At 37.2% G+C, this 27,194-nt stretch overlaps 1 pseudogene; it reads left to right on the top strand.

Annotated features, from left to right (window-relative positions):
• Nucleotides 1–27,194, top strand: part of LOC113888118 — a 195,987-nt pseudogene that overhangs the window by 25,185 nt on the left and 143,608 nt on the right.

Here is a 27,194-nt window from a genome sequence, read left to right as displayed (position 1 = left end):
TTCAGGACTAATTTCCTTTAGGATGGACTGGTTGGATCTCCTTGCAGTCCAATGGACTCTCAAGAGTCTTCTCCAACACCACAGTTCAAAAGCATCAATTCTTAGGCACTCAGCTTTCTTTATAGTCCAACTCTCACATTCATACATGACTACTGGAAAAAACCATAGCCTTGACTAGATGGACCTTTGTTGGCAAAGTAATGTAATTAAAAGTAATTAAAAATGTGTACATTGACAAATTAGATAACCAAAAAGTAATGGATAAATTGCTATATATGTATATATCCCAATACAATTTGTTATTTCCACATTCCTAAATTTCTATAATGTAATTGTACATCAATACAGAACTTTATTATAAATATCAAAGTTGAAAAAGTAAAATTAGAAAAACAAAGTTATGTCTTTTCATGTATGGTTTAGGCTACAAGACTGTGTGGGTTTTGTTTTGTGTTTTGAGAGGGATAATGCATTAATTTGTTGAATATTACATTCTACCACAATCTGCTGTTTTTAATCCTTCTCCTGTGAATGAATGTAATTCTCTTGCCAAATGATTATGTCACCTGACATTTTAAAAAGTATTTACTTGTACCTCTACCTCATTTTAAAAGCATTCAAGGTTTCTTATAATATGAACATATACAATAAAATGTTCTAAAAGATCAATTTTACACAAAGAAAAAGGGAAACAAATATTTTAAATAATAGGAAAGTTTCAGCCAGGATACAAAACAGAAAAATAAATATTCAGGTCATAGAGACCTACATTATTGCTATATGGAGTCTCAGCTCAAGTTTTAAACTTCCCAAGAGTCAAAGTGAAAACTGAGTTCTTGGTATTTATCAGAAAAAAAGAAAACAGTTCTTCATAGAATAACTTCTTAAAGACATTCTTCATTGGGTTTTCATAGTAGAACAACGAGGCTTATATATGGGATTCCCTTCAAAAGTATTGCTGGGGCAGATGCTTAAGTGGATATGTTGTCCTATCCAACTCTTTGCAACCCCATGGACTGCACACAAGGCCTCTCTGTCCTGCACTATCTCCCAGGGTTTGTTCAAATTCATGTCCATTGAGCTGGTGATGCTATCTAACCATCTCATCCTCTGCTGCCCTCTTCTCCTTTTGCCTTCAATCTTTCCCATCATTAAGGTATTTTCCAATGAGTTAGCATTTCCCATAAGGTGGCCAAAGTACTGGAGCTTCAGCTTCAGCAACTGTCCTTCCAATGAGTATTCAGGGTTGATTTCTTTTTGGATTGATTGGTTCGATCTCCTTGCAGTCTACGGGATTCTCAAGAGTCTTCTCCAGCACCACAGTTTTAAAGCATCAGTTCTTTAGAACTCAGCCTTCTTTATGGTCCAACTCTCACACCTGCACATGACTACTGGAAAAGCCATAGCTTTCAGTATTTGTACATTTGTTGACAAATGATGTACATTATCTAGGTTTTTCATCACTTTCCCTCCAAGGAGCCAGTGTCTTTTAATTTCATGACTGCAGTGAATGTTAGCAGTGATTTTCGAGCCTAAGAAAATAAAATCTGTCAACTGCTTCTGATTTTTCTTCTTCTATTTGCCATGAAATAATGGCTCAGTCGCTAAGTCATGTCTGGCTCTTTGCGATCCCATAGACTGTAGCCTGCCAGGCCCTCTGTCCATGGGGGTTTTTCCAGGCAAGAATACTGGAGTGGGTTGCCATTTCCTTCTCCAGGGAATGTTCCTGGACCATGGATTGAACCCATGGCTCTTGCCTTGGCAGATGGATTCTTTACCACTGAGCCATCAGAAAAGCCCCTAAGTGGGTATGGATGGATTTTGTTTATATCAAGTGGGAGGAATGTTAGAACAAGAGTGGCAGTTTTGTTTGGAGAAAATCTGTATAGATAATATTAAAACACAGCATAATTCACATGTCTGTGAAGAACTACAATAACATGGTCAACATATGCAAAATTTCTGATAGTCTTCCAACTTGATCTGAATTTAGACCTTACTGAATGCTGAAAATATTAAACTGACTGAATATTCTTTATATACTACCTGTATCTCACAGTCTTGCACCTGATCTCCATAAATATAATATTTCAGTATTTATGAAGATAAATACTTCAGTATTTAGCTTGGTTTGTGACTGTGGGACTTTTTGTATTTGTTTCATCATGTACTTGCTAGCTGTCCTCTGCAACTTTCAACCTGTTAATCAGCTTGATAACTACTAAGATCCTGGTACTACATATGACCTCTAATTGCAGATGATTTGTTGATGACAGCATTTTTACATAACAACTCAATTAGTAGATAAGTTACTACAGAAAAATGTTTTATAAAGCAAAGATATGAGTCATTTTTTAAAAGTAATCATGTTCCCCAAAAGTAAGGTATTCTTTATCTTGTTAATATTTACTTTTGTTTTTTGTTTGTTTTGTTTGGTCAAGAGTAGCTTACAAATCTTTGAGTACTAACCAAGACATTTTTCAAAATGATCTCAAAGAACTTGGCTACTATTAAACAATAAGAATAATAATGAGTGAAGTGATACACCATCATCACTTCCACCATGCATTTATGTTCTTCTCATTAGCCTACAATAGTTCCCCAGAACTTTGCAATTTAAGTCTTATTCCCACTCATGTGCTTCAAGAACTTTACATCATGCAATATGCCCATGCAGAGCCCAACTCACTATTGGTCAACTTGAGCTAACACAAAAGCTATAAGCTATGCAATTCTATCTTGCTGAGGAACTGAAATGAAGCAGGGTATAATTCAAAGTTACACTTCAATATAACAAAAATACATTTAAAAAGTTGCAAGCATATAGTGTTGCAGCATATACTGTATTCACAGTTTAAAGATGTATGATGTACAACTCAGAATTTCAGTTTCTAATATTACCTTTTTCTGGTCTTACCTATTTTTTATGGAGTAGCATGGTGAGATCTCATTATTATCAGGTGTTTAGAATGATCATCTTATAAAAGCCAGTAGACATTCACAGAACTTTCTATTTGCTTAAACAAAACAAACAAAATTTCCCAAAAGATTTATCACTGTCTGAAAGTCTCCGTCAGTAATCTATCTACTTGAATTGTCAGCCAAACTTATCATCAGAGCTTGCTATTTAATATATAACTGTGTCCATCTATCTAATTTCCTGTCTTAAATCTCTTTAAAAAGCAACAAGGTAGTCCTTCAAAATTAGATAGATGAGTACATTGCTTCCTGAAGGAATGGTGAAGGATCATGTTTCCTTTTTATCTCCCCTGTACCTAGCAAAGAACAAGACATATAGTAATTCTGAAAATAAATGAAATGCTACATTTTATATTGCCATACAGTTTACAAATGCATTAAAATTTTGATCCAAGTATTGTCATTTTTATTCATAATTCTCATTATTTTACAGATGAAGACTGTCCCACTTATAAGGCTGTGATTTGCCAAAATACAAATGACTGTCATGACTGGATCATTAGACAACCTGGACTACTGTCATGATTGACTTCTAATACAGTTCTCCCCTTAGAATAAAACTTCTTCAGCATTTAAGAAATGAATGATCCATGCATTCATGTATGAAATAAATATATATCGGGCAACTTTGATGTATGAGGCAGTGAAAAGGATTCAAATACAGGCGTGAATATGTGATGCTTGAATATATATTTTGAAGACAGAGCCATCTTTGGAGGAGAGAAGGATGATACTGAATCCAAGCCAGTTCTCTGAGGAAATCGCCACCTTTTATTGACCATGAAATCAACAGGCAAAATTCCCATTAGGTTTCCTGAGTACCTGAGGAAGTTCTTTTTTATAATTCAAGATCCTACCAGAACTCTTTCAGCTCATCTTCACCACTCAGCTACTAGAATAGCAAGCAAACCATGCATACTTGTTTGAATATTCACTAACAGCTTTATTGTAAAACTCCAGATAACACAAAAGTTTCATAAGGACAATTTTTTTTCTCTTAACCAAGGGTAAATATATTCAACACAAGGAAACTGTGAACATGCATATATACACAGCCAGCTTATGGAATGGCATAAGAAAAGCTTATGGAAAATTCAACTGTTCTCAGTTTTGGAACTATGAAAAACATTTTAGATAAGTTATTTTTATTGCAGTAAAAAATATACAACATAAAATTTACAATCTTAACTGTTTTTGAAGCAGCTTTATTTTTAATATTTACATGTTTTGACTATTTCATAAGCAATTCAGCAGTGTTAAGTATATTCACAATGTGGTGAAAAAGGTCTCCAAAGTTTTTCATCTTGCCAACCTGAAAATGTATCCCCAATAAACAACTCTTAACTTCCCCCTCCCCCAGTCCCTGGTAACCAACATTCTACCTCTGTTTCCATAAATCTGACTACTTTACATAACTCACATTTAGTGGAATTATATAGTATTTGTCTTTTTGCAACAGGCCTATTTCACTAGCAAATTGACCTCAAGGTTCATGCATGTTACAGCATGTGACAGACTTAACTTGCTAGTTAAGTCTGTTCAGTATCTCATTATATATACTTCACATTTTTTTAATCCATTCATCTAAATGAATGCACATTTTTCTTGTTTGGCAATTGTAATACTGCTGCTATGAACAGGCAGGGATGTGTAAATATCTCTTTGAGACACAGCTTTCGGTTCTTGGTGTATATATCCAGAAATAAGAATGCTGGATCATATGTAGGTTTTTTTCTTTGAATGTCTATACTGTTTTCCATGGGGGCTTCCCTGGAGACCGGGTTCAGTCTCTGGGTTGGAAAGATCCCCTAGAGAAGGGAATGGAAACCCACTCTAGTACTCTTGCCTGGAAAATCCCATGAACAGAGGAGCCTGGCAGCCTATAGTCCATGGGGTAGCAGGGTGTAGGACTCAACTAAGTACACATGCCAACATCACTCTTTTCCCTAGTAGTTGAACCGTTTTACGATCCCATCCACAGTGCATATAAGTTCTCATTTTTCCACATCCTTGTCAATGCTTACTATTTTCTGTTTTCTTTTAATAGTACTCAACTAGTGAGTATAATATGATATTTTATTATAACTCAATGAAACTAAGCCATGCCCGTGGGGCAACCCAAGATGGGCGGGTCATGGTGGAGAGATTTGACAGAATGTGGTCCACTGGGGAAGGGAATGGCAAACAACTTCAGTATTCTTGCCTTGAGAACCCCATACACAGTATGAAAAGGCAAAATGATAGGATACTGAAAGAGAAACTCCCCAGGTCAGTAGGTACCCAATATGCTACTGGAGATCAGTGGAGAAATAACTCCATAAAGAATGAAGGGATGGAGCCAAAGCAAAAAGAATACCCAGCTGTGGATGTGACTGGTGATAGAAGCAAGGTCTAATGCTGTAAAGAGCAATATTGCATAGGAACCTGGAATGTCAGGTCTATGAATCAAGGCAAATTGGAAGTGGTCAAACAAGAGATGGCAAGAGTGAATGTCAACATTCTAGGAATCAGCGAACTGAAATGGACTGGAATGGGTGAATTTAACTCAGATGACCATTATATCTACTACTGCGGGCAGGAATCCCTCAGAAGAAATGGAGTAGCCATCATGGTCAACAAAAGAGTCTGAAATGCAGTACTTGGATGCAATCTCAAAAACGACAGAATGATCTCTGTTCGTTTCCAAGGCAAACCATTCAATATCACAGTAATCCAAGTCTATGCTCCAACCAGTAACACTGAAGAAGATGAAGTTGAACGGTTCTATGGAAGACCTACAAGACCTTTTACGACTAACACCCAAAAAAGAGGTCCTTTTCATTATAGGGGACTGGAATGCAAAAGTAGGAAGTCAAGAAACACCTGGAGTAACAGGCAAATTTGGCCTTGGAATACATAATTAAGCAGGGCAAAGACTAATAGAGTTTTGCCAAGAAAATGCACTGGTCATAACAAACACCCTCTTCCAACAACACAAGAGAAGACTCTATACATGGACATCACCAGATGGTCAACACCAAAATCAGATTGATTATATTCTTTGCAGCCAAAGATGGAGAAGCTCTATACAATCAACAAAAACAAGACCAGGAGCTGACTGTGGCTCAGATCATGAACTCCTTATTGCCAAATTCAGACTTAAATTGAAGAAAGTAGGGAAAACCACTAGACCATTCAGGTATGACCTAAATCAAATCCCATCCCTTATGATTATACAGTGGAAGTGAGAAACAGATTTAAGGGCCTAGATCTGATAGAGTGCCTGATGAGCTATGGAATGACGTTTGTGACATTGTACAGGAGACAGGGATCAAGACCATCCCCATGCAAAAGAAATGCAAAAAAGCAAAATGACTGTCTGGGGAGGCCTTACAAATAGCTGTGAAAAGAAGAGAAGCTAAAACAAAAGAGAAAAGGAAAGATATAAGCATCTGAATGCAGATTTCCAAAGAATAGCAAGAAGAGATAAGAAAGCCTTCTTCAGAGATCAGTGCAAAGAAATAGAGGAAAACAACAGAATGGGAAAGACTAGAGATCTCTTCAAGAAAATCAGAGATACCAAAGGAACATTTCATGCAAAGATGGGCTCGATAAAGGACAGAAATGGTATGGACCTAACAGAAGCAGAAGATATTAAGAAGAGATGGCAATAATACACAGAAGAACTGTACAAAAAAGTTCTTCAGGATCCAGATGGTCACGATGGTGTGATCACCGACCTAGAGCCAGACATCCTGGAATGTGAAGTCAAGTGGGCCTTAGGAAGTATCAGTTACCACCATAGACTGGAGCACACCAGGCTTCCCCATCCATAACCAACTCCTGGAGCTTTTTCAAACTCATGTTCATGGAGAGTGTGATGCCATCCAACATTTCATCCTGTCGTTTGCTCCTCGTCCTGCCTTCAATCTTTCCCCTGCCTTCAATCTTTCCCATCATTAGGGTCTTTCCCAATGAATCAGGTCATCCCATCAGGTGGCCAAAGTATTGGAGCTTCAGCTTCAGCATCAGTCCTTCCAATGAATATTCAGGACTGATTTCCTTTAGGATTGACTGGTTTGATCTCTTTGCACTCCAAGGGACTCTCAAGAGTCTTCTCCAACATCACAGCTCAAAAGCAGCAATTGTTTGGCCCTCAGCTTCCTTTGTAGTCCAAATCTCACTTTCATACATGACTATTTGAAAAAAAAAAAAAAAACATAATTTTGACTATATGGAATTTTGTTGGCAAGGTAATGTCTCTGCTTTTTAATATGCTGTCTAGGTTGACCATAGCTTTTCTTCCAAGGAGCTAGTGTCTTTTAATTTCATGCCTAGTCACTATCTGCAGTAATTTTTTTTTTTCTGTTCAGTATCTACTAAACAAAGCTAGTGGAGGTTATAGAATTGCAGTTGAGCTATTTCAAATCCTTAAAGATGATGCTGTGAAAGTGCTGCACTCAATATGCCAGCAAATTTGGAAAACTCAGCAATGGCCACAGGACTGGAAAAGGTCAGTTTCCATTCCAATCCCAAAGAAATACAATGCCAAAGAATGCTCAAACTACCACACAATTGCACTCATCTCACATGCTAGTAAAGTAATGCTCAAAATTCTCCAAGCCAGGCTTCAGCAATATGTGAACCATGAACTTCCTGATGTTCAAGCTGGTTTTAGAAAAGGCAGAGGAACCAGAGATCAAATTGCCAACATCCACTGATCATGGAAAAAGCAAGAGAGTTCCAGAAAAACATCTATTTCTGCTTTATTTACTATGCTAAAGCCTTTGACAGTTTGGATCACAATAAACTGTGGAAAATTCTGAAAGAGATGGGAATACCAAACCACCTGATCTGCCTCTTGAGAAATTTGTATGCAGGTCAGGAAGCAACAGTTAGAACTGGACATGGAACAACAGACTGGTTCCAAATAGGAAAAGGAGTACTTAAAGGCTGTATATTGTCACCCTGTTTATTTAACTTCTATGCAGAGTACATGATGAGAAACGCTGGACTGGAAGAAACACAAGCTGGAATCAAGATTGCCGGAAGAAATATCAATAACTTCAGATATGCAGATGACACCACCCTTATGGCAGAAAGTGAAGAGGAACTAAAAAGCCTCTTGATGAAAGTGAAAGAGGAGCGTGAGACGAAGATCATGGCATCCGGTCCCATCACTGCCTGGGAAATAGATGGGGAAACAGTGGAAACAGTGTCAGACTTTATTTTTCTGAGCTCCAAAATCACTACAGATGGTGACTGCAGCCATGAAATTAGAAGACGCTTACTCCTTTGAAGGAAAATTATGACCAACCTAGATAGCATATTCAAAAGCAGAGACAATACCTTGCCAAAGTACTCAAGTTTCAGCTTCAGCATCATTCCCTTCAAAGAAATCCCAGGGCTGATCTCCTTCATAATGGACTGGTTGGATCTCTTTGCAGTCCAAGGGACTCTCAAGAGTCTTCTCCAACACCTCAGTTCAAAAGCACCCATTGTTCAGCGCTCAGCCATCTTCACAGTCCAACTCTCACATCCATACATGATCACAGGAAAAACCATAGACTTGACTAAACGGATCTTGTTGGCAAAGTAATGTCTCTGCTTTTCAATATGCTCTCTAGGCTGGTCATAACTTTCCTTCCAAGGAGTAAGCATCTTCTAATTTCATGGCTGCGGTCACCATTTGCAGTGATTTTGGAGCCCAAAAAAAGAAAGTCTGGCACTGTTTCCACTGTTTCCCTATCTATTTCCCATGAAGTGATGGGACTGGATGCCATGATCTTCGTTTTCTGAATGTTGAGCTTTAAGCCAACTTTTTCACTCTCCACTTTCACTTTCATCAAGAGGTTTTTAAGTTCCTCCTCACTTTCTGCCATAAGGGTGGTGTCATCTGCATATCTGAAGTTATTGATATTTTTCCCGGCAGTCTTGATTCCAGCGTATATATAAGTTAAATATAAGTTAAATAAACAGGGTGACAGTATACAGTCTTGACATACTCCTTTTCCTATTTGGAACCAGTCTGTTGTTCCATGTCCAGTTCTAACTGTTGCTTCCTGACCTGCATATAGGTTTCTCAAGAGGCAGGTGAGGTGGTCTGATAATTCTTCTAGGTCTTTGTTAATTGATTCTTGCATTTTTTCCATTTTGTATTCAAGGTTTTTCATCATTTTTACTATCATTATTCTGAATTCTTTTTCAGGAAGTTTGCCTATTTTCTCTGTATTTATTTGGACTTCTGTGTTTCTAGTTTGTTCCCTCATTTGTGTAATATTTCTCTGCCTTTTCATTATTTTTTTTTAACTTATTGTGTTTGAGGTCTCCTTTTCCTAGGCTTCAAGGTTGAATTCTTTCTTCCTTTTTTTTTCTTCCCTCCTAAGGTTGGTCCAGTGGCCTGTGTAAGCTTCATATAGGGTGATATTTGTGCTGAGTTTTTGTTTGTTTGTTTTTTCTCTGATTGGCAAGGTTGAATGATGTAGTAATCTTGTCTGCTGATGATTGGGTTTGTATTTTTGTTTTGTTTGTTGTTTAGGTGAGGTATCCTGCATAGGGTGCTACTGGTGGTTGGGTGTTGCTGGGTCTTGTTTTCAAGCAGTTTCCTTTGTGTGAGTTCTCACTATTTGATACTCCCTAGGGTTAGTTCTCTGGTAGTCTAAGGTCTTGGAGTCAGTGGTACCACTCCACAGGCTCAGGGCTTGATCTCTGGTCAGGAATCAAGATTCCACAAGTGGTTTGCTATGGTATTAAGTGGGATTAAAACAAATATCCAAAACTAGAAAGCAAAGATGAACCCCAGACAAATGGCAGTTACAAAATCAGACAAGTAATAATTAAAATAATGAAATATACACACATGCATATACATCCATGAGCAAAGTGAAAACAGTCCAACAAAAACAAGGCACAGTAGATTGACCCAGTGAACAAAGAAAATTAAAAATTATATTTACCAGTTAAGAACAAAACTGACTAAAGGACAAACTGGAAAACAAAATTAAAACAAGGGGACAAGTGGGGAATAAAGCAATGGAAACAATAACAAATATGTTGAGAGGAAAGTAAAGAAAGTAAAGAAAGAAAGAATAGATATGCAACATTAAATAGAAGTAGATGAAGATTTATATACATTAAAGATTAACTTCAAGTGGAAAAGAACAGTAGGAAAGGCAAACAAATGAATAAATATAGAAAAAATGTAATAGGTTTTTAAAAATTAAAATTATAAAAAAGAGAAAAGAAAAAAAAAAAAAGAAAGGAGAAAGAATAAAGAAAAAAAAAAAGAAGAAAGCTCCATAGAACTGCAAAAGCCCAACTTAGAGCCAGAGGTTTACAACAACAACAAAAATTGTGACTGAATATACACCTAAACATATATACTGATAAGTAAAATCAAAACAGTCCAACAAAAATACAGTACAATATATTGACCCAGCAAACAAAGGAATCAAAAAATTATATCTACTAGATTAAATCTGGAAAAAAAAATAAGAAACTAAAGCAAGGTGCCAACTGGGAAATAAAGCAATGAAAATAAAACCAACCAATTTGTTGAGAAGAAAGAAAAGAAAGAATAAATATGCAAAGTTAAATAGAGGTAGATAAAGAAGATTTATATACATTAAAGATTAACTGCAAGGGAAAAAACAGTAGGAAAAGCAAACAAGGAAATAAATGTAAAATATATATATATATATATATATATATGCTAAAAAATTAAAATTTAAAAAAAAAGAGAAAGAAAGAAAAGGAAAACTCCACAGGACTGCAAAATCCCAATGTAGAGGTTTATAACAACAATAAAACTTGTGACTGAGGAAAAAAAAAAAAAGCTCGGAAGCTTAATTAGATTTCATAAGGCCAATAAAATAGACAGCTACAACAGGTGAAGAAATAAAAGAAAAAAAAAAAGAAAAAATCCAAAAGAATCTACAGAACAAGTCAAAATATAAGAATAATAAATGTTTTTCTCGAGTCACTGCTGTCAGAGTCCTTTCCTTTGCTGTGAGGCATAGTCCACCTCACCTCCCTAGGATGCCCTCCAACACTGTGTTGATCTCTGGACCTGCTGTGGGTGCAGCTCAGATTCTAATCTGGTCCTACTCCTGTGTGTTCTTGCTTCCAATGTTCACAGCTATAAGAACTACTGTTTTCTTTTGTGGTAGCTCTCAATGATCTTTTATATATTCCATTGACACAGAGTCTGCCTAGTTAGTGGTGTGGATTTAATCAGCAGCATGTACAGCTGGTGGAAAGGTTTTGGGTTTCTCCCTTAGCCACACTGCCCCTGAGTTTCAATTGTGGTTTTCTTTCCACCTCTGCATGTGGATCATCCTCTGGGGTTTGCTCCTGAGGCTGCCCTGTAGGACTTGGGCTTGCCCCTGTGAGGGCCAGGTGTAGAGGTAATGCAGTTGCTTGGGTCACATGGTTCTGGCAGCACCAGGCACACAGAGCAGTTGGCAGCTAGGGCAGCAGGAAATATAGTGCTCTAGAAGGGTATGGCAAAAAATATTGGCCAGTATACTGCAGTATTCTTGCCTGGAGAACCCCCCCTTCCCTGACAAATAAGCCTGAAAGGCCACAGTCTGCAGGGTCACAGAGCCAGACATGATCAAAGTGACCTTGTGCACATAGACACAAGACTTTTTTTTTCCTGTTCCAGCTCTGCCTTAATGAGAGTTGAGTGTGAAGGTATTGCACCTGCTTGGCTTGTGGGAACCTTGGTGATGCCAAGTGTGCAGGAACACAGACTGACTCCACTGAAGGAGTTATGGCCCTATCAGAGTCGTTTTTCAATCTTTTTGTAGCTGACGATCAGAAGGCCTCTTTGGCCAGTCTTTCTCCTTAGCTCCACCCATTCAGGCACTTAGAGGGCTCCCTTGCCTGAGGTCTTTCTCTGTTCAGAGCATCAGGCACATAGAGGGAACCCCTGGCTCAGGTCATACTCTGTAGATTGGCACGTCAGGCACTTAAAGGGGCACCCTGGGTGGGGTCCTGCTCTGCAGTTCAATGTGTCAGGCATTTGATGGGCCAGCCTCTCTGTTGTTCAGCTGCCAATGCTGGCCTGTGGGGAGAGAGAGGTTATGGTGATGGCTCCACCCCCTATGCATGACTCAGCTGTATCACCTTGCTTCCATGGCTGCCTGGCTTTCCTCCACAGGAATTTCCTATCACAGTCTCCTTTCTCAATCTGTCCCTCCGCAGTCAACAGCACTCCTCACTCTGGAATCGTTCCACATTCCCCAAACTCCAGCTCCCAGCCACTGCACCTTCCAGGGGACCCTTATCCCTGTCCAGGCTATGTATGGCTGTGGCAAGGACTGTCTGATTTTCATTCCATTTAGGTGCCACAAATCAGCTGCTTCACTCTCAGCCTTAAATGTTTCTCCTCTGACTCAGACAATTGCCCCGAAATGGGATCAGATCCCTGCTTCAGTTCCTCCACCAGCCCAGGGCAGGTCCAGTGCTACTAATACTTCTGTTTTTCCCCCGAGTTCCTTTGTTCTACTGAGTTTTGCGTGGTACTATATATTCTTTTCCTCTGGTCAGGTACTCCTGTCCACTCTGAACTGATGTTCTGCATGTACTTCTGTGTCTGAAAGTGTGTTCCCAATGTATCCATGGAGAGAGATGTACTCCCCATCCACCTACTCCTCCACCATCTTGTTCTCTCTTCCTTGTTTCTTGTATCCTATGTTTTACTCTTTCTTAGATTGTTCTTTCATTTTGGAGGAGCAGCACAACCTCTGGTAGATTTCTAAAAAGACCACCTGGATTGTTTCCATTCACCCTATTACTTCCTGGCTTAAAGTTCAGCTTTCCCTTGTTTGCTAAATGGTATGACTTCTAGTTTCAATTTTTTTTTTTCTGTTGTCTCATTCTTTCCATTATCTTTTCATTATTATTTCCCATTTAGCTTTTTCTCATTGCTACTTTTAATGAGGTGTTAAAGGAAAAGAGAGGTAAATTGTTGGCTACAATTTAGAAAGTTTTGCACTAACTGCCGAGTTTGGTTTAATTTTTTAAAGTTCAGATCAGATCAGATCAGATCAGTCACTCAGTCGTGTCCAACTCTTTGCGACCCCATGAATCACAGCACGCCAGGCCTCCCTGTCCATCACCAACTCCCGGAGTTCACTCATACTCACACCCATCGAGTCAGTGATGCCATCCAGCCATCTCATCCTCCGTCGTCCCCTTCTCCTCCTGCCCCCAATCCCTCCCAGCATCAGAGTCTTTTCCAATGAGTCAACTCTTTGCAGGAGGTGGCCAAAATACTGGAGTTTCAGCTTTAGCATCATTCCTTCCAAAGAAATCCCAGGGCTGATCTCCTTCAGAATGGACTGGTTGGATCTCCTTGCAGTCCAAGGGACTCTCAAGAGTCTTTTCCAACACCACAGTTCAAAAGCATCAATTCTTCGGCGCTCAGCCTTCTTCACAGTCCAACTCTCACATCCATACATGACCACAGGAAAAACCATAGCCTTGGCTAGACGAACCTTTGTTGGCAAAGTAATGTCTCTACTTTTGAATATGCTATAGTACTTCATAGAAACAGTTTCCATTATGATGCCTAAAAGCCAGCATTTGCAAATTTGATGGAAGTTGGCCAGATATCACCGATAGAAAGTTTGCTTTCTTTTGCACTTAACATCTAAGTTTATTTAGCCCATGAAAATTGTCTCAGTTCAGTTCAGTTGCTCAGTCGTGTTTGACTCTTTGAGATTCCATGGACTGCAGCACACCAGGCCTCCCTGTCCATTGCCAACTCCCAGAGCTTGCTCAAACTTGTGCCCATCGAATCAGTGATGCCATCCAACCATCCCATCCTCTGTCATCCCGTTATCCTTCTTCCTTCAATCTTTCCTAGCATCATGGTCTTTTCCAGTGAGTCAGTTCTTTGCATAAGGAGGCCAAAATACTGGAGTTACAGCTTCAAAATCAGTTTATCCAATGAATATTCAGGACTGATTTCATTTAGGATTGACTGGTTTTATTTCCTTGCTTTGCAAGGGACTCTCAAGAGTCTTCTCCAACACCACAGTTCAAAAGCATCAATTTCAGAGAGTCCAAAAGGCCATTCTATACATCTCTGTCTCTTTTGCTGTCTCACATACAGGAGAGGGTGAGGGTGGGATGATTTGGGAGAATGGCATTGAAACATGTATAATATCATATGTGAAATGAATTCCCAATCCAGGTTTGATGCATGATACAGGATGCTCCGGGCTGGTGCACTGGGATGATCCAGAGGGATGGAATAGGGAGGGAGCTGGGAGAGGGTTTCAGGATGGGGAACACATGTACACCCATGGCGGATTCATGTTGATGTGTAGCAAAACCAATACAATATTGTAAAGTAAATAGCCTCCAATTAAAATACATTTATTTATTTTTTAAAAAGCATCAATTCTTCAGTGCTCAGCTTTCTTTATAGTCCAACTCTCACATCCATACATGACTACTGGAAAAACCATAGCTTTGACTAGTGGACCTTTGTCAGCAAAGTAATGTCTTTGCTTTTTAATATGCTGTCTAGGTTGGTCATAGCTTATTTTCCAAGGAGCAAGCATCATTTAATTTCATGGCTGCAATCACCATCTGCAGTGATTTTGAGACCTAGAAAATAAAATCTGTCACTGTTTCCATTGTTTCCCCATCTATTTGCCATTAAGTGATGGGACTGGATGGATAATCTTAGTTTCTGAATATTGAGTTTTAAGCTAGCTTTTTCACTCTTCTCTTTCACTTTCATCAAGAGTCTCTTTAGTTCCTCTTCACTTTCTGCCATAAGGGTGATATCATCTGCATATCTGAGGTTCTTATTTGGGCTTCACTAATGGTTTACCTGGTAAAGAATCCGACTGCAATGTGGGAGACCTGGGCTCAATCCCTGGGTTGGTAATATGCCCTGGAGAATGGAAAGGCTACCCACTCCAGTATTTTGGCTGGGAGAATCCGATGGACTGTATATATAGGGCTGCAAAGAGTCAGACACAACTGAGAGACTTTCACTCACTCACACTGCAAGTTACACCTCATGTATAATGAAGGAAAGACAGTAGTTTATTTTACTCATTCATGTCGTCTATGTTCAAAATCACTTGAACTTCATTGGTTCTTCAGAAATAACTTGAAGATGTAAATTCTTGTGAAATAACTTAAGACAGAAATTGAGTAGCAATTTTATTAAGGCAAACCACAGTTTTTTACCAAAAAAATCTGTTTTGCAAATTCAGCATTGATTTAAAGACATCTGTGCAACTTAGATTTCATGTTAATACTGCATTTAGGCAAGGGGAAGCATAGTAGATATGCATACAGCAGAAACGAGACCATGCATAATATCGATACTACCAAATTTTCCAGTATGCATGGAGGAGCCTGGTAGGCTGTAGTCCATAGGGTTGCTAAGAGTCGGACACGACTGAGTGACTTCCCTTTCACTTTTCACTTTCAAGCATTGGAGAAGGAAATGGCAACCCACTCCAGTGTTCTCGCCTGGAGAATCCCAAGGACGGGGGAGCCTGGTGGGCTTCTGTTTCTGGGGTCGCATAGAGTCGGACACAATTGAAGTGACTTAGCAGCAGCAGCAGCAGTCCATAGAAGGTCTGAACAAAATTATTAAAAAGTTGAAACAGTTCCCACTATTTTTAAAAAAGTAGTAAATAATTTAGAAATAATTATTTCATAGAGTTCATTGGAAATTTCTATTGGCTTTCATATTGTAGATATAAAATATTCACACATATACAATATATACACTCAAAATACATCACAGACATATTAAGCCTTCTAATGTTGTAGGATAGTCTTTCAACTCAATTAGAATCTTTAGTCAAAACAAATAAATGGCCATTCCAATTTGAGATGATGATGTCTGATTCACATTAATCCACTTTCCCATTTAAATACCTATGAGAACAAGGTATAGAATCTAAGTAGCTTTTAGTAGAGGAGCAGTTCTATGAGGCAAAGACCAACTTGGGCTTAACGGAAAATAAAATATATGTAAGAGAAGACTTTTAGTGTTTTCACTTTATATTGCCATATTAGTGGCTCAAGGATGGGGATACAAACAAAAAATTATTGGTCATTCATTTACCATTTGAAAAACTGTTAACGACACAGGTAGCCATCCCCACCTGGAGCTCTTCAGTATTTATTGCTAAATACCTTAAGAAAACTATAGTTCTTAGTGATGCATCATTGCATGAGGTGAAATGGAATGATCAATAACCAAAAGTGTTTTAAAATCTCTAATGTGTTAGAGCTCAGATATTTTTTTTAAATTCACAAAAACAAAATAAGAACTTAAGAGTAGGTTTATGATGATAATTTATAGCAACTAAACAAATGGAGACATATTTTTATAATTATTTTAAAGAGATTAATCATAAGAGAAAAAGCAATATGTAAAAGAATGTTGCAAAAATGAAATAATTATATAATAATAATAGTACAGGTGTACAATTCTAAACTGTATTGGCACACATTGGGAATCATTGAAAGGATGTTGTAAAAGATGCTTAATCACTTCAAATTAGATAAGGAGAAAAATGTATTGTACTCAAATTTTATAGTTATAGAAAATAATATTTACAAATATAATTGTAAATTATATAAAGTAAAAATAAAAGTAATATGTATTAAATCAGCAATTTTCTTAAGATAATAGCAATGTTTTATTTTTTTAAAAGATCAATGTCAAATGCAGTCCCATAGACTGTTTCTGAAAACAAATTGTTATAGCCTTCCTGGAAAGAAGTTTGGGGACATACTTATGTAGGCACACATAATTGTACTTCTTGATCCATTAAATCCACATCCTATAAAATATACCATGAGGTTCAAATTCAACTGTGATATATGTACAATAATGTTCAGTGCAATATTATTTATAATTTGCTATAAATTTCAGTGAGAAAATAAAAATAAGTTACATGTCTAACAACAAAACGCAGACACATAGGTCATAGTATACATCTTAATATAATGTTCACATGAAAATTATTTTTCAAACAGTATGTAATATCATAGAAATATTTATAATTTTAAGTGAAAAGGTAGAATATATATAATATGACATCAGTTTCTGTTGAAGAAAAATATACATATAAAAATAAAGAATGAGAAGAATAAAAGTTATATGAAAATATGATGAAATATTACTAATAGGTTTTTGAATTATGGGTAGTTTTGATTTACTCACTCATAGCATTTTTTTGCTAATTATATGTAAATGAGTGCATATTGCTTTTAAAATTTAAATAAATAAAGCTAAGTGATCACATGATAACTGTGATCCTAAATTTTTTTGAAGGTAAATAAGCATGATTCATTTTATTGCACTTTGCTTTATTGTACTTTGCAGATTCTGCATTTTTTGCAAATTGAACGTTTGTGGCAACCCCACATCAAGCAAGTCAATTGTCTTCATTTTTCCAGAAGCATTGGATTAATTCATGTCTCTGTCACAATTTTATAATTCTCAAAGTTTTTCAAGCTTTTTCATTATTATTATATTTGTTATGGTGATCTGGGATCACTAATGTTTGATGTTACCATTGTAACTGTTTTCAAGGGTCAGAAATCATGCCCATATAAGATGGCAAGCTTAATCAAATGTGTATGTTCTGACTGTTCTGTGGACTGGCCTTTACCCCATCTCTATCCCTCTTCTTGGATGGACCTCCGTATTCTGAGACTCAACAATATTGAAATTAGGCCAGTTAATAACTATACAATATCTTAAAAGATATTGAACACTTAAAAGTGTTCAAGAGAAAGAAAGAGCCCCTCATCTCTCACTTAAATCAAAAGCTGGAACTGATTAAGCTTAGTGAGGAAGTCACATAAAAAGCTGAAATAAGCCAAAATCTAGACATCTTGTGCCAAATAATTAGCCAACTTTTATATGAAATGGGAAAGTAATTGAAGGAAATTAAAAATGTTTCTCCAGTGAACATATGAATGGTAAGAAAGTGAAACAACCTTGCTTATATGGAGAAAGATTTAATGATCTTATTTTATATTGCTTGTTTTTATTTTCTAAAAGTTTAAAAAAAAAAGATGTGGTGGTCTGGGTAGAAGATCGAACCAGCCACCACATTACCTTAAGCCAAGACTTAATTCAGAGCAAGGCCCACCAAACTCTTTTCCATCCTATAAAAACTGGAAGAGATGAGGTAGCATCAGAAGAAAACTTTACCTCTATAAGCTGTTTCTACAACATAAGAGTGTAAGATGAGGCAGCAAGACTCAAATAGAAGCTGCAGCAAGTTATCCAGAAGACCTAGCTAAGATAATTAATGAAAGTAGCTACATTAAACAACAGATTTTCAATGTAGACAAAACAGCCTTACAGTGGTAGAAGGTGCCATCTAAGACTTTCATAGCTAGAAAGGAGAAGTCAATGCCTGGCTTCAAAGTGTCAAAGAACAGGTTGACTTTCTTGTTAGGGACTAATACAGATGGTGATTTAAGTTGAAGAAATGCTCATGTACCATTCCAAAACGCTTAGGGTCCTTGAAAATTATGTTAAATCTACTCTGCTTGTGCTCTACAAATGAAACAACAAAGACTAGATGACAGCACATCTGTTTACAATATGGTGTACTGAAGAGTTTAAGCCACTGCTGAGACCAATTATTCAGGAAAAAAAAATTCCTTTCAAAATGTTACTGCTTCTTAATAATGCACCACATCAGTCAAGAGCTCAAATGGACATGGAAAATGATATTAATGCTTTTATGCCTGTTAACACAATTTCCATTAAGTCAACCATGGAACAAGGAGTGAATTTTCCTTTCAAGTCTTGCTACTTAATAAATACATTTTGCAATGTTTGTAGCTGCCATGGAGAGTGGTTCCTCTGATGGATCTGTACAAAGTAAGTTGAAAACCCTCCGGAAAAGATTCACCATCCTAGATATCATTAAGAACATTATTGATCCATGGGAAGAATTAAAAATATCAACATTCACAGGAATTTGGAAGTTTATTCCAACTCTCATGGATGACTTCAAGGAGTTTAAGGTTTCAGTGGAGGAAGCCACTGCAGATGTGGGAGAAATAGTAAGAGAAATCAAATTAGATGTGGAACCTGAAGATCTGAATTTCTGCAGTCTCAAGAAAAAACTATCAGATGAGGAGTTGCTTCTTATGGATGAGTTAAAAAAGTAGTTGCCTGAGATGGACTCTACTTCTGAGGAAGATGCTCTGAAGATTGTTGAAATGCCAACAAAGGATTTAGAATATTGCATACACTTTGCTTGTACAGGAGCAGCAGTGCTTGAGAGAACTGACTCCAGCTTTGAATTTTCTACTGTTGATAAAATGCTCTCAAACAGCATTGTAAGCTATAGATATATAATTAGTAAAAGGAAGACCCAATCAGTGCAGAAAACTTCATTGTTGTCTTTTTTTTGTTTTGTTTTTTTTATTTTATTTTATTTTTAAACTTTACATAATTGTATTAGTTTTGCCAAATATCAAAATGAATCCGCCACAGGTATACATGTGTTCCCCATCCTGAACCCTCCTCCCTCCTCCCTCCCCATACCATCCCTCTGGGTCGTCCCAGTGCACTAGCCCCAAGCATCCAGTATCGTGCATCGAACCTGGACTGGCAACTCGTTTCTTACATGATATTTTACATGTTTCAATGCCATTCCCCCAAATCTTCCCACCCTTTCCCTCTCCCTCTCCCACAGAGTCCATAAGACTGTTCTATACATCAGTGTCTCTTTTGCTGTCTCATACACTGGGTTATTGTTACCATCTTTCTAAATTCCATATATATGCGTTAGTATACTGTATTTATGTTTTTCCTTCTGGCTTACTTCACTCTGTATAATAGGCTCCAGTTTCATCCACCATTTGAATCAGTTCTAATGAGGTGGTCTTCGTTTTTTGAATGTTGAGTTTTAAGCCAACTTTTTCACATTCTTTCACTTTCATCAAGAGGCTCTTTAGTTCCTCTTCACTTTCTGCCATAAGGGTGGTGTCGTCTGCATATATGAGGTTATTAATATTTCCTCCCAGCAATCTTGATTCGTTTGTGCTTCATCCAGCCTGGCATTTCCTATGATATACTCTGCATATAAGTTAAATAAGCGGGGTGACAATATACAACCTTGATGTACTCCTTTCCCGATTTGGAACCAGTCAGTTGTTCCATGCACAGTTCTTTTTTTTTTTTTTTTCTCCAATTTTATTTTATTTTTAAACTTTACATAATTGTATTAGTTTTGCCAAATATCAAAATGAATCCGCCACAGGTATACATGTGTTCCCCATCCCGAACCCTCCTCCCTCCTCCCTCCCCATACCATCCCTCTGGGCCGTCCCAGTGCACCAGCCCCAAGCATCCAGCATCATGCATCGAACCTGGACTGGCAACTCGTTTCCCACATGATACTTTACATGTTTCATTGCCATTCTCCCAAATCTTCCCACCCTCTCCCTCTCCCACAGAATCCATAAGACCGTTCTATACATCAGTGTCTCTTTTGCTGTCTCGTACACCGGGTTATTGTTACCATCTTTCTAAATTCCATATATATGCGTTAGTATACTGTATTTATGTTTTTCCTTCTGGCTTACTTCACTCTGTATAATAGGCTCCAGTTTCATCCACCTCATTAGAACTGATTCAAATGTATTCTTTTTGATGGCTGAGTAATACTCCATTGTGTATATGTACCACAGCTTTCTTATCCATTCATCTGCTGATGGACATCTAGGTTGCTTCCATGTCTTGGCTATTATAAACAGTGCTGCGATGAACATTGGGGTACACGTGTCTCTTTCCCTTCTGGTTTTCTCAGTGTGTATGCCCAGCAGTGGGATTGCTGGATCATAAGGCAGTTCTATTTCCAGTTTTTTAAGGAATCTCCACACTGTTCTCCATAGTGGCTGTACTAGTTTGCATTCCCACCAACAGTGTAAGAGGGTTCCCTTTTCTCCACATCCTCTCCAGCATTTATTATTTGTAGACTTTTGGATCGCAGCCATTCTGACTGGTGTGAAATGGTACCTCATAGTGGTTTTGATTTGCATTTCTCTGATAATGAGTGATGTTGAGCATCTTTTCATGTGTTTGTTAGCCATCTGTATGTCTTCTTTGGAGAAATGTCTATTTAGTTCTTTGGCCCATTTTTTGATTGGGTCGTTTATTTTTCTGGAGTTGAGCTGTAGGAGTTGCTTGTATATTTTTGAGATTAGTTGTTTGTCGGTTGCTTCATTTGCTATTATTTTCTCCCATTCTGAAGGCTGTCTTTTCACCTTGCTAATAGTTTCCTTTGATGTGCAGAAGCTTTTAAGGTTAATTAGGTCCCATTTGTTTATTTTTGCTTTTATTTCCAATATTCTGGGAGGTGGGTCATAGAGGATCCTGCTGTGATGTATGTCGGAGAGTGTTTTGCCTATGTTCTCCTCTAGGAGTTTTATAGTTTCTGGTCTTACGTTTAGATCTTTAATCCATTTTGAGTTTATTTTTGTGTATGGTGTTAGAAAGTGGTCCAGTTTCATTCTTTTACAAGTGGTTGACCAGATTTCCCAGCACCACTTGTTAAAGAGATTGTCTTTAATCCATTGTATATTCTTGCCTCCTTTGTCGAAGATAAGGTGTCCATATGTGCGTGGATTTATCTCTGGGCTTTCTATTTTATTCCATTGATCAATATTTCTGTCTTTGTGCCAGTACCATACTGTCTTGATAACTGTGGCTTTGTAGTAGAGCCTGAAGTCAGGTAGGTTGATTCCTCCAGTTCCATTCTTCTTTCTCAAGATCGCTTTGGCTATTCGAGGTTTTTTGTATTTCCATACAAATTGTGAAATTATTTGTTCTAGCTCTGTGAAGAATACTGTTGGTAGCTTGATAGGGATTGCGTTGAATCTATAAATTGCTTTGGGTAGTATACTCATTTATACTATATTGATTCTTCCAATCCATGAACATGGTATATTTCTCCATCTATTAGTGTCCTCTTTGATTTCTTTCACCAGAGTTTTATAGTTTTCTATATATAGGTCTTTAGTTTCTTTAGGTAGATATATTCCTAAGTATTTTATTCTTTTCGTTGCAATGGTGAATGGAATTGTTTCCTTAATTTCTCTTTCTGTTTTCTCATTATTAGTGTATAGGAATGCAAGGGATTTCTGTGTGTTGATTTTATATCCTGCAACTTTACTGTAGTCATTGATTATTTCTAGTAATTTTCTGGTGGACTCTTTAGGGTTTTCTATGTAGAGGATCATGTCATCTGCAAATAGTGAGAGTTTTACTTCTTCTTTTCCAATTTGGATTCCTTTTATTTCTTTTTCTGCTCTGATTGCTGTGGCCAAAACTTCCAAAACTATGTTGAATAGTAATGGTGAAAGTGGGCACCCTTGTCTTGTTCCTGACTTTAGAGGAAATGCTTTCAATTTTTCACCATTGAGGATAATGTTTGCTGTGGGTTTGTCATATATAGCTTTTATTATGTTGAGGTATGTTCCTTCTATTCCTGCTTTCTGGAGAGTTTTTATCATAAATGGATGTTGAATTTTGTCAAAGGCTTTCTCTGCATCTATTGAGATAATCATATGGTTTTTATTTTTCAATTTGTTAATGTGGTGTATTACATTGATTGATTTGCGGATATTGAAGAATCCTTGCATCCCTGGGATAAAGCCCACTTGATCATGGTGTATGATCTTTTTAATGTGTTGTTGGATTCTGATTGCTAGAATTTTGTTAAGGATTTTTGCATCTATGTTCATCAGTGATATTGGCCTGTAGTTTTCTTTTTTTGTGGGATCTTTGTCAGGTTTTGGTATTAGGGTGATGGTGGCCTCATAGAATGAGTTTGGAAGTTTACCTTCCTCTGCAATTTTCTGGAAGAGTTTGAGCAGGATAGGTGTTAGCTCTTCTCTAAATTTTTGGTAGAATTCAGCTGTGAAGCCGTCTGGACCGGGGCTTTTGTTTGCTGGAAGATTTTTGATTACAGTTTCAATTTCCATGCTTGTGATGGGTCTGTTAAGATTTTCTATTTCTTCCTGGTCCAGTTTTGGAAAGTTGTACTTTTCTAAGAATTTGTCCATTTCTTCCATGTTGTCCATTTTATTGGCATATAATTGTTGATAGTAGTCTCTTATGATCCTTTGTATTTCTGTGTTGTCTGTTGTGATCTCTCCATTTTCGTTTCTAATTTTGTTGATTTGATTTTTCTCCCTTTGTTTCTTGATGAGTCTGGCTAATGGTTTGTCAATTTTATTTATCCTTTCAAAGAACCAGCTTTTGGTTTTGTTGATTTTTGCTATGGTCTCTTTTGTTTCTTTTGCATTTATTTCTGCTCTAATTTTTAAGATTTCTTTCCTTCTACTAACCCTGGGGTTCTTCATTTCTTCCTTTTCTAGTTGCTTTAGGTGTAGAGTTAGGTTATTTATTTGACTTTTTTCTTGTTTCTTGAGGTGTGCCTGTATTGCTATGAACTTTCCCCTTAAGACTGCTTTTACCGTGTCCCACAGGTTTTGGGTTGTTGTGTTTTCATTTTCATTCGTTTCTATGCAAATTTTGATTTCTTTTTTGATTTCTTCTGTGATTTGTTGGTTATTCAGCAGCGTGTTGTTCAGCCTCCATATGTTGGAATTTTTAATAGTTTTTCTCCTGTAATTGAGATCTAATCTTACTGCATTGTGGTCAGAAAAAATGCTTGGAATGATTTCTATTTTTTTGAATTTACCAAGGCTAGCTTTATGGCCCAGGATGTGATCTATCCTGGAGAAGGTTCCATGTGCGCTTGAGAAAAAGGTGAAATTCATTGTTTTGGGGTGAAATGACCTATAGATATCAATTAGGTCTAACTGGTCTATTGTATCGTTTAAAGTTTGTGTTTCCTTGTTAATTTTCTGTTTAGTTGATCTATCCATAGGTGTAAGTGGGGTATTAAAGTCTCCCACTATTATTGTGTTATTGTTAATTTCTCCTTTCATACTTGTTAGCATTTGGCTTACGTACTGTGGTGCTCCCGTGTTGGGTGCATATATATTTATAATTGTTATATCTTCTTCTTGGATTGATCCTTTGATCATTATGTAGTGACCTTCTTTGTCTCTTTTCACAGCCTTTGTTTTAAAGTCTATTTTATCTGATATGAGTATTGCTACTCCTGCTTTCTTTTGGTCCCTATTTGCATGGAAAATCTTTTTCCAGCCCTTCACTTTCAGTCTGTATGTGTCCCCTGTTTTGAGGTGGGTCTCTTGTAGACAACATATGTAGGGGTCTTGTTTTTGTATCCATTCAGCCAGTCTTTGTCTTTTGGTTGGGGCATTCAACCCATTTACATTTAAGGTAATTACTGATAAGTATGTTCCCGTTGCCATTTACTTTATTGTTTTGGGTTCGAGTTTATACACCGTTTTTGTGTTTCTTGTCTAGAGAATATCCTTTAGTATTTGTTGGAGAGCTGGTTTGGTGGTGCAGAATTCTCTCAGCTTTTGCTTGTCTGAAAAGCTTTTGATTTCTCCTTCATACTTGAATGAGATCCTTGCTGGGTACAATAATCTGGGCTGTAGGTTATTTTCTTTCATCATTTTAAGTATGTCTTGCCATTCCCTCCTGGCTTGAAGAGTTTCTATTGAAAGATCAGCTGTTATCCTTATGGGAATTCCCTTGTGTGTTATTTGTTGTTTTTCCCTTGCTGCTTTTAATATTTGTTCTTTGTGTTTGATCTTTGTTAATTTGATTAATATGTGTCTTGGGGTGTTTCTCCTTGGGTTTATCCTGTTTGGTTCTCTCTGGGTTTCTTGGACTTGGGTGATTATTTCCTTCCCCATTTTAGGGAAGTTTTCCACTATTATCTCCTCAAGTATTTTCTCATGGTCTTTCTTTTTGTCTTCTTCTTCTGGAACCCCTATGATTCGAATGTTGTAGCGTTTAATATTGTCCTGGAGGTCTCTGAGATTGTCCTCATTTCTTTTAATTCGTTTTTCTTTTATCCTCTCTGATTCATTTATTTCTACCATTCTATCTTCTAATTCACTAATCCTGTCTTCTGCCTCTGTTATTCTACTATTTGTTGCCTCCAGAGTGTTTTTAATTTCACTTATTGCATTATTCATTATATATTGACTCTTTTTTATTTCTTCTAGGTCCTTGTTAAACCTTTCTTGCATCTTCTCAATCCTTGTCTCCAGGCTATTTATCTGTGATTCCATTTTAGTTTCAAGATTTTGGATCAATTTCACTATCATTATTCGGAATTCTTTATCAGGTAGATTCCCTATCTCTTCCTCTTTTGTTTGGTTTGGTGGGCATTTATCCTGTTCCTTTATCTGCTGAGTATTCCTCTGTCTCTTCATCTTGTTTAAATTGCTGAGTTTGGGGTGTCCTTTCTGTATTCTGGCAGTTTGTGGAGTTCTCTTTATTGTGGCGTTTCCTCACTGTGTATGGGTTTGTACAGGTGGCTTGTCAAGGTTTCCTGCTTAGGGAAGCTTGTGTCGGTGTTCTGGTGGGTGGAGCTGTATTTCTTCTCTCTGGAGTGCAATGAAATGTCCAGTAATGAGTTATGAGATGTCTATAGTTTTGGGGTGACTTTGGGCAGCCTGTATCTTGAAGCTCAGGGCTGTGTTCCTTTGTTGCTGGAGAATTTGCTTGGTATGTCTTGCCCTGGAACTTATTGGCCCTTGTGTGGTGCTTGGTTTCAGTGTCGGTATGGGGGCATTTGATGAGCTCCTGTCAATGAATGTGCCTTGGAGTCAGGAGTTCCCTGGAGTCAGGGTTTGGACTTAAGTCTCCTGCTTCTGATTATCGGTCTTATTTTTACAGTAGTTTCAAAACTTCTCCTTCTATACAGCACCATTGATAAAACATCTACATTAAAGATGATAAGTTTCTCTACAGTGAGGGTCACTCAGAGAGGTTCACAGGGTTACATGGAGAAGAGAAGAGGGAGGAGGGAGTTAGAGGTGACCCAAATGAGATGAGGTGAATCAATAGTGGAGAGAGTGGGCTAGCCAGTAGTCACTTCCTTATGTGCACTCCACAACTCGACCACTCAGAGATGTTCACGGGGTTATACAGAGAAGAGAAGAAGGAGGAAGGTAACAGAGGTGGCCAGAAGGATAAAAGGGGGGAATGAAAAGGAGGGAGACAGATCCAGCCAGTAATCAGTTCCCTAAGTGTTCTCCACCGTCTGGAACACACAGAAATTCACAGAGTTGGGTAGAGTAGAGAGGGGTTAGGGAGGAGACACAGGCGACCTGGTGGAGAAAAAGGAGAGTCCAAAGGGAGAGAGAGCAGTCAAGCCAGTAATCTCACTCCCTAGTGAAAAATGGGTCCTGAAGATTGGGTCCTTATAGGTACAAAATTGGTAACAAATACATAAAAGCAAAAATTAAAAATCTAGAGTAGAGTTTGGAATTTCAAAAATACGATGTTAAAGAAAAGAAGAAGGAAAAGAGAGAAAGAACGAACAAACAAAAACAAACAAGGTCGCGAAAATTATAGAGAAAGTACAGGTACAAAATTGATAACTAATACCAGAAAGCGAAAATTAAAAATCTAGAGTAGAGTTTGGAATTTCAAAAATACGATGTTAAAGAAAAGAAGAAGGAAAAGAAAGAGAGAAAAAACGAACAAACAAAAACAAACAAGGTCGCGAAAATTATAAAGAAAGTACAAGTATAAAATTGATAACTAATACCAGAAAGCAAAAATTAAAAATCTAGAGTAGAGTTTGGAATTTCAAAAATACAATGTTAAAAAAAAAAAAAAGAAGAAAAATAAAGAGAGAAAACAAACAAATACGAACAATGTCACAAAAATTATAAAGAAAATACAGGTACAAAATCGATATCAAATACCAAAAAGCATAAATTAAAAATCTAGAGTAAAGTTTGGAATTTCAGATATACAATGTTATATAAAAGAAGAAGAGAAAGAAACAGAGAAGAAGAAAAAAAAAAAAAGTCACAGAAATTATATAAAAAAAAAACTATAGGTACAAAATTGATAACATATACCAAAAAGCGAAAATTAAAAATCTAGAGTAGAGTTTAGAATTTCAAAAATATAATGTTAAAGAAAAGAAGAAAAAAACAAAAACAAACAAAAAAAAACAAGGTCAAAAAATTATAAAATACATATATATGAAGTTTGCTGAAGAAGAAAAAAATAGGGTCTTTTTTTTTTTTTTTTTTTTTTTTGCAAAGTAATAGGATATAAAGGTGTAAATTAAAGGAACAAT

The sequence above is a fragment of the Bos indicus x Bos taurus genome, chromosome X, assembly GCF_003369695.1.
Source record: "Bos indicus x Bos taurus breed Angus x Brahman F1 hybrid chromosome X, Bos_hybrid_MaternalHap_v2.0, whole genome shotgun sequence".
NCBI classification, from domain to species: Eukaryota; Metazoa; Chordata; class Mammalia; order Artiodactyla; family Bovidae; genus Bos; species Bos indicus x Bos taurus.
This window is presented reverse-complemented; position numbering and strand designations above follow the sequence as displayed.